Below are 15,218 nucleotides of genomic sequence, written 5' to 3'. Positions count from 1 at the left end.
GATATTGTATATTCAGCATGAAAACTTCATTAATGCGCTGTTATGATTAGGTTCCCCTTCAACAAATGTGTGAAATTCAGTTACAATAAAAATTTTGTTAAAGGGACGTTATGGTTAAGTTGCTGAACTAAAAACCTGCACAAGTCACTAAAAAAGAACTTTGTTAAGAGAACGTTATGGTTAAGTTGCCCTACCAAAAACTTGTACCCTTCACTAAAAACCTATTCAAATGTGCCATTACGGTTCAAAGTAAAACCGAAAAAACCCCTGAAATTCGGCAGTTATGGTAGGCTAAGCAACCATAACTGGCCGCACCATTGTGTACTGCTGACACTAACACCCAGGACATCAAAGATGACATCAAAAATGTCATTGCTGACATCACTGATGACATTTTCAGACAAGGGGTTGTGAATGTCATGTTGGTAAGAAAGTATCAGGGGGTTATCGGGACATGTGTAATAAACTACATACTCCATCATGCATTATAGGGTGCTAAAGAAAATTCCATTGCAGTATTCTTTCTCATACCAGAACCTACTCATATAAAAATGTAGGTAGAGTCTGCAGCATACACCATAGAGGTTCTATATTTGCACTTTCTAAAGTTGTACAAGAAAACGGTGAATACTTCTGTATCTGAGTTTTCAGGTGTGTGAAACATGTACTAAGTTGCTAATAATGCATCACTTACTTCATATTTCTAGTAATGCACACAAAACATAAATAGACCACAATGTAATCAAATATAGGGGTTACATATGGAGAGTCAGTAAGCAAACAAGAGGCAGCATCATTAGCAACTGTGTATAATGTACATGATTGTATTCACACACAAAAATGACAGCTCTCTTTCAGGCCTGCTTCTTCCCCTACATATGTACATTATACGATGAGATTAAAATGTAAGGAAACCTTTGTAAGATTATGTGAGAATAGCAATATCTATAAATGTACTAACTTTTGAAAGTTACCTTTCCGACTGTCACTGAATAAAGCCACCTAGCCTAGATGTGGCAGTGAGCAAAAACAAAGGGGCTACACATGTCATGTCATCTTTGATGTCCTGGGTGTTAGTGTTAGCAGTGCATAATGGTGCTTAGCCTACCATAACTGGTGAATTTCAGGGGGTTTTCGGTTTTACTTTGAACCATAATGGCACATTTGAATAGGTTTTTTAGTGAAGGGCACAAGTTTTTGATAGGGCAACTTAACCATAACAAAGTTTTTTTTAGTGAATTTATATTATATATATGATATAATAGGTTATTTATAATGTGCTTAATACCCAGAGGTTTCTAAGCGCGGAGCCGGGGATCGAACCTGTGGTGCTCTGTGTGGTTTTGATTCCAAGGTGAGCATGTTGCCCCTGAGCTATCTTCCAGAGACAATATATATATTACACAGCCTGTGATAGTGGCTGTGTAGTTATGGTTAAGTTGCTCAATGGATTTTTTTCCAAATTTGTGGCAGGAGTGGAGGATTGGTCCCAAAAGCCTGCTTTTGTAAATTTGGGGTCAATACGTGCAGTATTTTTTTTAAACTACCAAACAGTTGGTGAAAACAAATTAGTGATATCTGTTTCGGTCCACAAACTGACTCCCTGCTTTGGTCCGCGGACGGGTGCATAATTGCCCGGGGGTGGGCATGAGGTTTGAAGACATCGGAGGTGCCTGCTAGTGGGATGGTGAAATGCGTGAGGTGCATCTGAATTTTTGGAAACAACCGCCCTGTTGGATTTGCAAACATTCAGCGGTGCCCGGGAACATCGCGGAGCATACTGTTAGGCAGAATTATATGCAGTACCCTTTGGGAACACCACACACAAGTAACACTACAAGTGACAGTAAAAATACACCTTTGGTACAAGCCTGTACTAAACAGTAAAAGTGGTAGCGATGGCTGAGCAGTCAGACTTATCTCAAGAGCAAGTGAGCAGTATCAAATAGTTACACAAAGGACAGCAATTACTATGATTCAAACAAACACTGACTCAAGGTTTCTGAGTAAAAGAATATACATTTATTTATACATCAGTTGTATAACATTTCACTAAAGTAAAGCAGTTGAAAAATCACATTACCAATACACCTCACCACTCCAAATAGATTCTGGACAAGTTTAAACTCAAAACAAAGTGTGAGAAAAATGGCACTCCAGCAATTTAAAAAGGGAAGGAAAAACAAAGTTAGGCTAAAATTTAGCAGCACCAACAGGTAAGTAAGCAGGGCAATCTCGAAAGGGGAACTACAGTGATGGAATCAAATCAAATAGACTTAGCGCCAAAGTCAATATGAGAAAAGTCTTTTGCTCAAGATCACACAGTTCAGGGTAGTTTGTGGTTAAGTCTTTGCCAAGGGTTCCGGACGAAGTTGGTCAGCAGAAAAGTTAGTTTAAAGAGAGGCGAAGGACAAGCCCTCGAATTGGTGAAAGGTTTCACACACCTGCACCATGGCTGAACGAAACGCACAACCGGATTTGCACAGTACCTTTAAATGGAGAAGAAGCTGTAGCTGAGGTGGACGTTCCTGGCAGTTCCTGCAGGCTCATGGTTCCGGAAGTGACTGTTGGACTGACACAAAGTAGGAAGAATTGAGGGTCCTGCAATTCCCAGGGAAGAAACCACCAGCCGAGCAAAGCAACAAATAAAAGGTGCGCTCCTTATAACCCAAGTAGGGTCCGACCTTCCTGGCTATCTGGCACACTGTATCTCTGTGCAGTGAATTTGATTGCTGGCTTGCAGTGTGGGTGAAATGGTTGGTCCCACCAGCTAAGGGCAGAAGATTCCTGGAGGATCCTCTCTGTCGTTGGAGTCTGAAGATTCAGACCTACAGCAGGGCTTCACCAGGCAGTTCAGTCATTGTAGGGGTCCTATTCTGTCAGCTCCTCGTTGGTTCTTTCGTTCCAGTGGCACCTCTGCCTTTCCAATCCCAGAGACCTGCTTTTTATGCAGTTTTCCCCCATTCACACAGCCTGGCTGTCAATCACACAGCAGGGTGGCGGTCCTGGCCGGACAGTCACCTAGCCAATCAAACAGGAGTGTGAATTGGGTTACCAAGGGAACCCATGGCAGGGGTCCTAAAACCCCTCCCTCACATCCTGCCTACCCAGACTTTCAGGCGCCTAAGGAGGTCTTCTGTGAGGCCCCCGAAGAGATGGTGAACAAAGGAACCAAACCTGGTTTGGCGCGCAGAGAAAAACACGAGAAAGACATTTTCAAAAAGAAATGGTGAATAAACCCAGCCGGAACCGTATAAAAACATATATGGTCTAGCGGGTTTAAGTTTGAGGCTACCACGATAGCCTAAAACAAGACCAAGGTTATTTAAGATAACCGCGGTAGGAAAGATAGGGTAGTTACCACTGCCACCAACCATTCTTGATGAAAAGGGAGCAAAACAATGCTCTAAGAGAAACAGACAAAAAGGGATAAGTATTAACCCTTTCCAGTACTCCAGGTAAGATGGTTTGTACTGTCTCTGTGGATTTAAAAAGACTAATAAAGTCAATGGCAACTTTACATGTTCTGGGAGACAGTAGTCAGTCCACAGAAAATGGAGTCTGAGTTGACAACCCTGTGTCACTGCACTGAAGGTGCTGTGTAACACACAGTAAACAGATGATGCCTGTGGAGTGGGTGAGGCTCCACAGTCTATGAACACAAACATGTTAAACACACACAGCAAAACACATGTAAGAGTGGAAAAAAAGACTCACACTCTTACCAGGTGAAAAGAATAAATCCTAGAAATCCAGCAAAGCTGCTGAGGGACTCAGTAGGTAAGGGAAATTAGCCATTCTTGAGAATTCACCCTAACACATACATATTTATAAACACAAAATTGCATTTGGCAAACTAATTAAACAATATCTGGGGAGTTGAGGGGTGAGGAGGATGGAATATGGCCTTACAAGTTCAAAATACGGGTATGATTCTTTTCCGCGATGTCCGCAAACATGTTTTGGATATCATTTGGATTGCAGGGGGGTGGTGGTGAGTTTCATTAGTTCACTGTGTATGATACGCACTTGCTATGCAGTTAATTGTGTAGTGGTCAGTGGCTAGATTATGTGGCCATGCCCCCTAGAATATGTGCAATGGACACAATGACTACAGCAGTAGTATTTGCATTGTAATTATAGGTAATGCAGTAGGAGTAAGGCTAGAAGGATCAAAGTAGCAATATGTGTACAGTAATGGTTCGTAATGTAGTGGGAGTATAAAGTGTTTGTAATATGAGGAATTATGAATTTGAGTCATTGGGAAAAAATGGTACTGGATAGATTAAAAAAACATAAATACAAACATTACAAATAGTTGCAGGTAAATTGTTGTGAGACAGTTTTGTGAGTGCACTACACATTGAAACATAAAAGTGTATTGTTACATGCTGGTGTGTAATAACACATGCATTGGTGTATAGCAGCTGCGTTACCCTTACATACCCGCCTGTCTAGTATAAATGACAGCTGGTAGCTGTGATGGTGAGCTGGAAAGGGAGCAGGGTGAATGGAGACGCCATGTTCACCGGAAAGGTATTTTCTGAACTGTGACTATTGTGGAAATGGAGATGCCAGTGCTGGTGTGTGCAGACTGTCTTTTGAAGACCTTGTTAGTGCAATAAACATATGTATGAGTTCAATGAATGTTGTCCCAGGCCTATTGTGCTTACCCTATAAGCTCAGGAGCAGCGATGGCCCCCTGGCCCTTTTGTGTTATTATCTCCTACTCCCAAGCTCGTTTTTTTGTCCAATGACTACCGACACATTGTAGGTAGTGTTGCCAATAAAAGGCTGTGGATTTTACTACACAATTGCATATATGATAATAAAATTGCATTGATAGCATTTTACATTAAAAACATGAAAAGGTAATTTTGAGCACGAGGCCTGTGGGTGTAACCATTGGCCCGTGCCACTTTGCTTTCTCATGACTATGTGTCAATCTACCTTGTACTGTCATTGTTAATTTTGTCCATGTTTTGTTTTTTATTCTTATGTTTCTGGGTGGGTGGGTGGGGTGGTTTTGTGAAAAAATGGAAGTGTTCTGCGGTCGCAGACCGGCTCATTTGCTCTCCGTTTGAAGTGATGTGCTAATTGGAGTCCGTTGCTGGCAGTGCTTCTATTATTCACTTTTCGTGGCCTCAGGCCATTGGTTTGGTGGTGGCATTGCTGTGCTTGCCATCAGGCTGGCGGCGAAAACGTTGCTATGCGTGTTTTAACCCCCACCCCGTCCTCCGAGGCTGCACTTGCTTCCCTTCCTTTGTTGTTCTGCAGAGTGACAAATGGGCCCTTTTGGCACCATGGTGTGAGATCCTAACTTGCCTTTTGCTTCTCCCGGTGGTCCTCTTTTTGTATTGTGGCAAAAGGAAAGGGGAGGGGAAGAGAAACTTAGGCAGGAAAAGGGGGTTAAGAAGCACTGTCGGTGTTCTGTACTTATTGTACTGTACTAATGTTATAAAGCGTCAGCATCACTATATTTGCCCTATGGGTCCCCCCATATGTTCCTGCATTTTGTAGGTACATATGGTGGCCTTATTCTGTGGTGCTGGTACTTGTTATAGTTCTCCTGTACCTTTTATGTAGAAGCTGAACGTGTGCAGAGCATGGTATTTTGCAGGCGGCCTTGGTGGTTGAGTTAAGTACATGAAGGGTCGCATTGTTATGTAGGCTTCAAAACAGTGCCCTAAGAATTTGTGGGAGTAAATGTGACGACAGTTTGCAAAGAAATGATAAGATTCACTGTATTAAAATCAGACAGTGGAAAGTAAAGTTTGTATTTTAGAAAACTATGTTGAGAAGCAGTTCATCGTCTACAACATAGGAGAAAAGGATTTGCAAAATGCAACGTAAGGAACATTTTACATGAAAGCTATTGAAGTGTGGAAAGTAACTGAATGCTGTGATACATGAATGTTAAATTTGCCGCAAGGAGTAGATGTAGTACATGTTACAAGAAACTTTAAATTATAGCAAAAATATGAATGTACTTGTTTATTGAATTTTAAAGTCTTTAATGAAATATGCTTTTTGTCCGCTATTTCACGTAGCTACATACTTCAGCTGTGTGTGTGACATTGGTGAAGTCTACCGGTAGCTGTTTTTTTCACCAGTGTTTGGACAATAATTATCAACAACGGATGTGTCGTCAATATTTTGTTGAATGATCGCCAGACAACAATTTGTCCTTTTGCTGTTGCAGTTACAAGAAGCAGCATGGTCACATATAGGTTCAAGAAAAGTGTGGATGTGAAAATATTGCATTTATTTAAATTGGAAAGCAGTACTTTGTCCTGCTTAATGGAGCGGCATGTGCACAGATTATTCATGGCTTATGGAAAATAATTTTTTGTTGGAGAACGCAAAGACTTGCATGGATGGATCGATGATTGAATTTGGCAGTATAAGATTACTGTTGTGTGTTTCAGTGAAAATGTAAATGCTGTGATGTTTGGTAACTATTAACTGAGTCTGAAAAACAAACTTTTTGTGGATTAAGTGAATTTTTTTCATTGCTGTGTCAAAATTAAATGTATTTTTACGGTCTACACTACTGCTGCCAAAAAAGACCATGTTTTTTTGCATTTGTTGTGGATGTTTCAGTTTAACTTCGGTGTTGTGCATAACATAAGTTTATGACATTGGTGATAACTTTGTATGTTTTGCTACGGTGCCCACTAACTTCATTGAAGTAGGTGGTGCTCATCTTTTGTTTATTTTCCCCCAAAAGGTGGCATTGTAAGATGGGTGGTAAATTAGGGAATAGGCACAAAGCACTAATATGTTGGGGCAGTTGGACAGGGGAAGATATAGCACCTGTGATACATGTAAGGTAGGGAGCAATGTTTTTCATGCTCTTTAATTACAGCTTGAAAAGCCCTTAGAAATTGCTCCCCCCTGCAGGGTGGTGTGTTGCAGTATATACAGAGGACTGTTGTCTTTGAAAGTTATGGATCAATAGACTATTTTATCGCTTGCCAGGTAGCTGGTGGAATTTTGTTTCCCACAGAACTAGGCTGTGGGGTTAGAGAACTGGTTGACGAAGATGAGGTGGAGGAAGACAGGCTATGACTTGCTAAGCAGAGCCTTTCTGAGAGCATTGCAGTGGTTGGATTGGATGTGGCGGTGCATGGATGTGGTCCCGTACGAGTATTGTACAGGTAGATGGTGACTGAGAACAATGTTGCAATCATTGCATTTCACTTTGGTAGCTTTAGCCTTTGGTACCTTCACAACAGTCGTAAAGAACTGCCACAACCATGATTGTCTCTTTGTGTTAGAGGTGGTACTTCTTCTAACTCATTTTCTTTGTCCTTTTGTTTATCTTTGTAAGTGCAGCGTTGTTTTGTTGTGCTTGCCCTGCAGCTGGTAGTGGTAATGGTGGCTCATGGGGATGAGGGATGGCAGAAGATGACGCCATTTTTAAGATAAATAGCAGTTTTGCTAATATTCTTCCAAGGATGTGCTGTGTGCTAGATTGTTAGTGGATAATGAGTAAGAATGGTTGTAGAAGCTGTGCAAGGGTACATTTTGAGTTTGTAAGTTGCCAGATCAGTAGAAAGTGCAGTTCCGTTTGCGGACACGTCATCATGCAGCATCTACACGTGCTGTCTAGTAACACTGTCTGGAAGGTCCACAATGACAAAAGTTTTAAAAATGATGCCAAAAGGTGGGACATGGCAGAGTTTTAATGTGAAGCTTTCTAAACTGGAGAAACTGGAGAAAAATGTTGTTATATTGGGGTAAGTGTGATAATAATAAGTTGTAAAGAATTAGCATGCAGTGGTACAAACCGATGAAATTCACAGAAAAATCTTTGTAAAAAGTTGCACTATTAAAAACCTATGAAATTCAATGAAAAACCATTGTTAAAGGAACATTATGGTTAAAATTAAAACCGAAAAACCAGTTATTACATTTGTGATGTCATCTTTGAAGTCCTGGGTGTTAGTCTTAGCAGTGCACGGTGATGGTGCGAGTTATGGTTGCTTAGTTTACCATAACTGGCGAATTTCTGAGGTCTTCTGGTTTTACCTGTAACCATAATGTTTCTTTAACAAAGTTTGTTCATTGATATTTATGTACATGTACATATATGTATTACAGGGTCTGCAGTAGTGGCCCTGTAGTTATGGTTAAGTTGCTCAACCCACATTAAGAGAACTTTTTGGGTGGCTTATAACCGCCCCCGGACGTATCCTCATGAAACTTTGTAAAACAATGTATATGGCCCTGTCAGATTGATTCTCCAAAGTTTGGTGAGTTTTTCGTGCAGGGGGCAAAGTTATAGGGGGGGTCCCAAAATGTGTGTTTTTTTAAATGGATGCAATAGGAAAGCTACTTTTTTTTTTTACACCTACACCAGAATTGCAGCAGTAGCATCAGTTTGGTCCCAAAAGCGTGCTTTTGTAAATTTGGTGGCAATCCATCAGGTAGGTTTTTTTTTAAATGAACAAAATGTAGTTAAAATAAATGGGGGATATCTGGGATCGGTCCGCGGACTCACTTCCTGTTTTGGTCCATTGACGAGCCTCCGAGAAGCCCAGAGGAGGATGTGATGTCCATGGACATTAGACACGCATGCTGATTGGTTGGTGAAAAGTGTGAGGTGCGTCATATTTTTGGAAACACCTGCCATATTGGATCTGCGGACAGCCGTGGTGTCGGCAGACAGCGTGCTGGGGAAAAAGTCTGGAGAACACATTTTGGGTTATTTGGTGGTGGAAAGAGGGGCTGTGAAGGGTGGAGAAGTGGGGAAATGGTGATATGGGGCTATTTGTGTAGGTGGAAAAAGGTTGGGCAGGTTCGGAAAGACATTTTGGATTGTTTGATGACTGAAAGATGGTGTATAAATGGTAGGGAAGTGGAATGAAGATATTTTGGAGCTGTTTTTAAAGGTGAAAAAGTGTTTGGAAATGCCACGAGTCTGCGGTCAATTTCGGTGTCCGAAGACATAATTTCGATTGCAGGGGTCAGGTGTGAGTTTTATTACTTGATGGTGTATGGTCATACTTCTTACAAAGTTAATTGTATTGTGGTGGTTTAGGCCAGTCACCAGATTCTGGGGGGCATGACCGCAGGCCATGGCCCCAAGAATATGTCCACTGGCCAGAACCACCACAGTAGTAATATGTGTATAGTAACTGCTATGGTTACTTAGTTTTATAGCGTTATGAAGCTGGAATCTCTGGTTTATTTTCTGTGGAAAAAACAGCACAATTTGTTAAGCAGGATAGTATAAAAGCTGTAGTTGTATACAATTTTACATATACCTTTTATTTAGACCGTCATAAGCAGTACATTGTAAGTGTATGACACAATGTTGTTGTGCTGACATTAAATAATCATTGGGAAAAATAATCCGTACTGGATTAAAGAAATGCTTGCACTGTTGCAACGTAACTATATAAGGCTGGCCTTTCAGCTTGTAATCCGTTTTCTGAGAGAAAGGATTACAAGCCGAAAGGCCAGCCTTATAACCCAACAAGGCACACGTCTTTTGACTTCATTGGCAAAGTACAAATTCATATTTATGGTCTGGTATTTGAGCAGGAAACCACATTGAGTCTTTGAAAAAGAGCTTTGGGTTCTCGAAACACGTGACCCCTACAAGAAAAAATATTTCTGCAATTATGCATTAAACCATATGTCTGTGGCGCAGTGTGATTGTGCAATCTGTGAATTGATTTATTCTTTTTGTGGTATATTGGGCAAACTATCCACACCTCACAATCACCCACTGCCTCCTCAGACAACTTTCATTGAGTGTGCAAGCGCTAGGGTCCCCTCATCTCCTTTGCCACTTGTCTGTTTTTTGTTCTACATCAAGGTTACGTTTTAGAATTACTCTGCAGTTTAGACACAAATTCAATATTTTTTCCAACCAAGCTTTGTTAGAGATATATTTTTCTAAGCTATTTAATCATGCTATGCTTGTTGACACAAAGGAAATGTTATGCCGTGCACTTCTAATTTGTCTGTGAAGCTGATATGCCGTATGGGTTGCATTTATCTTTTCAAAATTGTCTCATAGAATTGTCTACATCTTGCAATATTTGCAATAAGGTGTAAGGCAGGCATGGTATCAACAGTAAGCCAGACACAAGTGACCACTGTTCAAGGGAGTTTATTGAACATCAAAAAGGGTATGACAAACACCTATCTAATCCTAAATCTACAGATGGGAGCAAGCTACGACCAAGAAACAATAATAAAGCAGTCCTAGTTTTGTCTTGTCAAAATAAATAGGCCTATAGTAAAAAAAACTTAAGTAACGGTCTGAAAATATCAAGGGCACTTCCCTCCTTTACACCCTCTCTCATCTTGCCGTCTTTCTCCTCATATTAAGCTGCCATCTTGGAACTGCTGCTTCTTCGTGTGCTTTGCCTTGCTCAGAGTTTGCTTCGTGCATGGGGAAAACGTGTTACAGGGAAGGGGACTACGTCTCAAGATCTGGTGTCTCACGCCCTGAAGACCCCTCATCCATTCTACTTTGTTTTGGTGTTCTACAGGGGGCAGCTGTAGTCTGTGTAAAGTCACACCTCCTATGTTGTAGGTAGCTAGACCTGTGGGGTCTGTTACTACAGCCGAAAGGTTGTTGTTTGTTAAGTTTTGTAGCAATGCACTGATTGTTTTATATAAGAATGGTTTACCAGAACCAGCTTCACTGAATACATACAGAAGCAGAGGTTTATAATTTTTACAGCTACAGGGTTTACTTTCATGCTTATAACCAAGCTCAATTTCTTGAGAAACTTCTAGAAAAATGGTGAGTTGTTCTTCATTTAGCTGTGATTCGAGCACTCACAAGTCTTCCTCAGATTGTTTATATTGATACACGGTATTTTCTACCTCAGTCATGGCCATTTCTGCTTCATTTAGAATGAGTGGTTCTCCAAGTAGTTCTTGGCTTCCTGTAAGGGAAGGTTGACTGCCCTCAGGCATTTCTTTGTCTAGTTGAACTTCAATTTCTTCATCTTGTTGACCTTCGTTGTCCAACATTGGTTTGTATTGTTTCAAATTGTCATTTGTTATACTGCTTTCATTCCCTTTGAATGCAGCTTCAAGTGAGTCATAGTCACCTAATAATTATTTTTCTTTTCTCCAAGGTTTAAAAGGTTTGAGTAGGGCCATGTAATACAGTTCTCTTTGTTGTGGAGATTTAAATGATAACTTTATATGATTAATTAGACTGGGTTTGATGAGTTTCACTAGGCTTCCTAAACAAGTTGAGACTGAATATTTGCCAGTTGTCTCATTTGGTGTGACATTGTTTTTATAGGTGTAGTTTTGGGCAATGTGGTACAGACACATGTTTTCCAAAGCAGTACTTCTGTTTGGGTAGTATGTGTCAATTAAATTGTTTTTTAAAATGTCCTGGCGGTTGGGATAATTTGTGGCTATGCTTTCTATGTGCCTCATTATGAGTGTGTCGGTCCAGTAACAACGGTGCCAGTAAGCCTACCAGCACCGTTGTTGCCAGACTGATACACTACGAGTCAGGTGCTTCCGTCTTCCGCATTCCGATTGAGTCCTATGGGACTCAAATGAGAATGGGGATTAATTATTTTCTGGTGCCTGACTTCCAGAAACATCAGGGTCGTAATCCCCCAGTGTTTCCGTGAAGCCAGGCACCAGAAAAGTTCACAATTCCGGCGGCAGCCTGCCGGTTTTACAGGCACGGCTGCTGCCAGCCTTGCAATGAGGCCCTATCGCTTGGTAGGATTTTAGTACTCTTTTTTGGGATGAAGCAGGTCCAAGGTTCAGCCAGACAATGTGTTCATATTTGCCATATAACGCTGTACCTGTTAAATGGTCTGCAGCTGCATACACCCGCATTCTATACGGCAGAGAATTTTTATACCGAATCTGTATCATTTTTGTGATAGTGTTTTGTCAGATGATATGTCATCCCAGACGTCTTTAAGGTCTGTTTTCTCAGCTTTGGTGAGATAAGCTGTGACATATCTTGGAATTGCAGTGGAATTGTATGCAATGTATTGTATGTCTATGTTTGAATTCCACAAGGGGGCGATGATTGCATTGTAATCATTGATGTACTTGGATGCTTCGTCCCTTTTAATTTTATATGTATTTTTAGGGGATTTGCCTTTTAAGCTGTGCCTAACAGGAGACATCAAGCTATTTACTTGTCCTTTTTTGCAAACTGGTCCAGGGAAGTCAAAGCGATAATATGTGCCTTTGTTTTTATATCTACGTTGGCAGTATTTTCCACACTTATATTTTTGGAAGCATAAGCCTTGTGTATATAGATCACTATCTGTGGTTTCTGAAGGGATGTTGCAGGTAATGTATTGTTCAATAAACTGTAAAACAGTGGCATCACTATCATGGCCAAATTTAGGATAATCTTTTATCCACAAAAGCATGTGTATTTGTGGTGGTCCTCTGGATTGATAGTCCTTTCTCCAAAAGAAGTGTTGCACTTGTCCGAGCGGAAGGGTAGTTCTATTGCAGATGATGTGCAGCATGGCAATAAAACGATGGTGAAAGTACCTTGATACAATGACAGTGTCAACAGAACAGAGTTCTCCTTGTTTTTTTTATATCTATTCCGTCCTTATTTTGGCTTGCAGTGCATGAGAAGTCATGGAAGTCATCCTATGCATACTCTGCACAACTTAAAGTAACAAACCATGTGGGTGGGCCTAGGTTCCTTAGCATACAAGGTACATCAATATGACGTTGGAACCAGTATTCTGTTGACCCACACATGTTTGCCAAGAGATTTGTGATACTTGAAAAAGAAATCATTGTTTTTTATTTTTTGAAGCAGTTAGGTAGCAGATGTGTTTAAAATGCTGGAGCCTGTTTTTAATGTGTGTGCAACTCCATAACATAGAGTTGCTAGCTCACTTTCGAAGAGGAGGTGGAAAATGTATTCGACATTTCGTCTGAATCTGGGGTGTTCAGAATACATTCTTAAAAAGCGATATATTAGTGCATTAATTTGTGTGGACCGTTCATCATATCTTCCTCCTTTTCCTGTAGGAAAGAGTAGAGGAAAAGAACGTGCTTCTACACTTTTTTCCCATTTGTTCATTGGGGATCCTTTGACTTGATATGTTTCTTATGCATTGTCAATGGTGTCTTTGGAGTGTAGTGGGTGAATTGTATGCCTGTCTAAAATGTTGGCTGCAGTAACAGGATCTACACATTCAAATTAGCCAGTTGCTGGTGAGTTTCGAATAATTTGGGGGCTTTCTTTTATATTTCCCTCTATGTTTATATCTTTGTACTATTCATTGTTTTCTTTAAGATATTGCAGGGCTTGTCTAACTTTGATTAAGTCGACTAGTTGTTGCAAAAAAAGTTTGTCTTTTGTTGGCACACCATTAACTAGTATATTTAAAAATTGTATCTATTTGTCATTCTACTCCTAGATTTTGTACATTTTCTTTTAGATATAATGGCAAATATACTACTCTGCCATGGATGCCCTTTAGTAACTCGGATGGAGGTAATTTGGCTGATTTCGGTTGAAGGCGTATTATAGCTTGAAATGGGTGCACTGTTTGTATTATAAGGCTCTTGTACATGTTAAGTTGTTGGAGAGCTTTCAGAAGTTATTAGTGATAGCATGTATGGCATGTGGTTATTGTCAAGCTTTGTGTTGCAGTATGTGCAAACTGTTGAAGGGTCAGTTATTTTGTATTTAGTTTGTGCTGTTAGATATAAAGCTAATTGGAACCTTTGGGATTCTTCATTGTTTTCTGTTATGTAGGCTAAATCTACTGTTTGTGTGTTCTTTTTATAAAATGTTCTTCAACAGCAGACATATAGTTGGTCTGGTATTTCAGCAAATATATTTTGAAACTCAGCTATTTCTTTTTTGTACGTCTTTATTATGACATTGCTGTTTATGAGGTGTTTGGTACTGTTTTCTGAAGGTTCTGAATTTTCTATGTCAACTTCAGTTCCAAAGTATTTACATTGGATGTGCTTGTTTCTTGAAGCAGTTCTTTAGCTGTTTCATGTAGGAGAATGTTATTTTAACTTTTTGCAGTACTAGAGCAGTACTTTTTTCTACAGTATAGTCGATGCACAAGATTCTGTATAGTAGAATGGTGTGTCACTAACATTTTGATGTGGTGGAAAGTAATTTTGCAAGCAGTTCCTAAAATGCAGCCTAATGTAACGCTAACCTGATATACACAGGGATGCCACTCAGCCCTGGTTGGACCTCTCGCACTCTCGAACCCCTCCCTTGGAATTGTTTCAGCTGAGGATTGGACCTGCAATACAGGAATATTGGATTTATGATTTAACTCTCTTGTTGCTTGATTCCCGCCTCCCTTGAGAACCAAACGTTCCCCTTAGGCCTTCTCCTGACCCTGCTTTTTTGTATGATGCACTCTTTGTCCTGCTTCTCGGTGCAGGGGCGCATAGCTGGTGTGGGCATATCGCGACCTAGTTGCTTCACTGGTGCGGGCCCTGTTCGAGTCTAGACCTGCTGTGACTCCAGTACGTTACGTAAGTTTGCTGTTTTTGATAATCTGTCCTTCTTTCTTTCTCTTGTCCCTTAAAAAAGTCTCTGCTTCTTCCTCTAGGTGTGGGAAGAGGTTGTTGGTGTTGTCATGCTGATTGGAGTTGAGCATGAGGGGGTGGCGGCGCTATTTAGTCTTTTTCTTGTGCTGACCTGTATTTCCCCTCTTTCTTCTAGGTCGCTGTACTGTTCCAGAATGGATGCTGACGAGAGAGCACGAGGTGGTGAGTAAATGCACAGTCCACTGTGCTTTCTTGTCTTTTGTGCGCTAACCTGTGTTTCCTCTCTTTCGGTAGGTCGCTGTGAGGTTCCGGAATGGAAGCTGACCATGTATGACTCAAATCAGGTAAACGTCTTGTGGTTCTTGCTGTTTTTGGATGGAAATATGTAAACGCTTACTAATGCTGTTTTCGCTCTCTTCTTTCCAGGTTGCGGAGCTCCAGAGAAGGATGCAGCGCCAAGATGCTGGTGTTCTCTGAGCGATGCATTGAAGACAGGATACTACTCACAGGTAAGTGACAATAAAGATGTTCTTGTTCTTTCAGGCACGCGGCTTCAGGAAGGCAGGCAAGGAACTCAGGAGACCGAGCTGAGAACGGTGAGCGTCACGCTGCTAACCGCAGAGTAACGCGAAGCCCCAGGTATTCCAAGGCCCAAACACACCCAAAACACTAGATGGCATAGCGCAGTTCTTGGAACTGAGCTATGTGGG

This window comes from Ambystoma mexicanum, chromosome 10 (assembly GCF_040938575.1).
Source record: "Ambystoma mexicanum isolate Mex_15411 chromosome 10, UKY_AmexF1_1, whole genome shotgun sequence".
Lineage (NCBI taxonomy): Eukaryota > Metazoa > Chordata > Amphibia > Caudata > Ambystomatidae > Ambystoma > Ambystoma mexicanum.
The sequence above is the reverse complement of the archived record's forward strand: the minus strand, read 5'-3'. Positions refer to the sequence as shown.